The sequence below is a fragment of the Musca autumnalis genome, unplaced genomic scaffold (assembly GCF_047663935.1).
Source record: "Musca autumnalis isolate F117 unplaced genomic scaffold, ASM4766393v1 scaffold_4, whole genome shotgun sequence".
NCBI classification, from domain to species: Eukaryota; Metazoa; Arthropoda; class Insecta; order Diptera; family Muscidae; genus Musca; species Musca autumnalis.
Window position 1 is genome coordinate 92,827,155 of NW_027411977.1, and position 1,384 is coordinate 92,828,538.

General features: G+C 35.2%; 1 non-coding gene across 1 annotated transcript; it reads left to right on the forward strand.

Annotated features, from left to right (window-relative positions):
* Positions 1 to 927: 927 nt before the first annotated feature.
* On the forward strand, positions 928 to 1,000 carry TRNAV-UAC (transfer RNA valine (anticodon UAC)). The gene has a single exon. It is a non-coding gene; the product is annotated as a tRNA-Val (tRNA).
* Positions 1,001 to 1,384: the final 384 nt, after the last annotated feature.

Consider the following 1,384-nt stretch of genomic DNA (forward strand, 5'->3'; position numbering starts at 1 on the left):
TGCAGTTATTTCAAAATCGCAACCAAGGAGGAACATTTCATGTAATGGTATCAGAAACGAAACTTATGAATTCAAGGATCTATTCAAGAATAATTCCATGTCAATTGGACCCGTAAATTCGGTTAAATACGTAAAAATGTATAAAAGAAAAAAATGTTATATCACCATATCGTAACATAACATTATGTTAAATTCAAAAGCCATTCACTGAAGAATGATAGCAAAAGAAATGTCTTATCTTGTTGTATTTATGTCTTTGATTTATATGCGTACACTGAAAAAATGAATGAAGATACTGAATACGAATTTTTATTTGCCTAAAATTTTTACGGCAAATTAGAGTGTTTGGTTTGTCAACGCACTTTGGTTTGTCACGAACTTGATTTGCAACAAATTATAACATCAACAGTCACATTTGGTCAAAATAAAATAATTATTCTACTCTATATTTTGAAATATAAAATAAAAAAAAAACTGTTACGATATTTCTCACAGTATACAGAGAGACAAAGGAAAATTGAAATTTGTGTATTTCAAAACCAACTTAATTACAAAATGTGTTTGTATGTGTCTGAGCAGGCCTGATCTAAAGCCCTCATTGAGTATATAATGAATCCTAAAGGAAAGATTCGCCGTTTGTCAGACTTTTGAGTTATTGCGGGATGAATCTGTCGTTGACCAACAACGATTTTATGATGCCCTAATTCAGAAGCGTAACTATCCGAATTGCATACATATGTATATAGTTAATAGATTATGCGAAATGTACCGAAATACATAAACATACGGTTTTTTTAAGAAAGTAAGGAGTAAAACTGATAAAGCAAAATTGCTCGACTCCGACACCCTGGTATTAACAGTATCCTTCAAGCCGTACTTTGGCACTGGTATTTTCTTGCAGCTGTGTTACAACCCACGGTTTCAAGTGGTTCCATAGTGTAGCGGTTATCACGTCTGCTTTACACGCAGAAGGTCTCCAGTTCGATCCTGGATGGAACCAGTTAGTTGTATTTTTACTTAATCCGACCACGTAGTCCCCCATTTCATAATTGTGATTTAAAATTAACAGGTATGTCACATATTCCGATCGGAATGTCTTTAATACCGCGATTTCATTTCGATCGTTTTTGTTTTACTGTACTTTAGCAAATCGAGTGGATTGTCATACAATACATGTCAAATAAATCGCGATAATGCACTTTTTCTTTCCATCGCGTTACAAGGACTTGATGATCTAGTTCCTACATCTCTGCTTGGCGCAGATAGCTGTGCCATGCGCGGACGACATGAACACGCTGTCGAATGCGACCCCCAGAATTTTGAGGTTGTTTGTGATCGGAATTCTGCTGTCATAGAACAAGACATTCAATTCTGTCCTCAACTC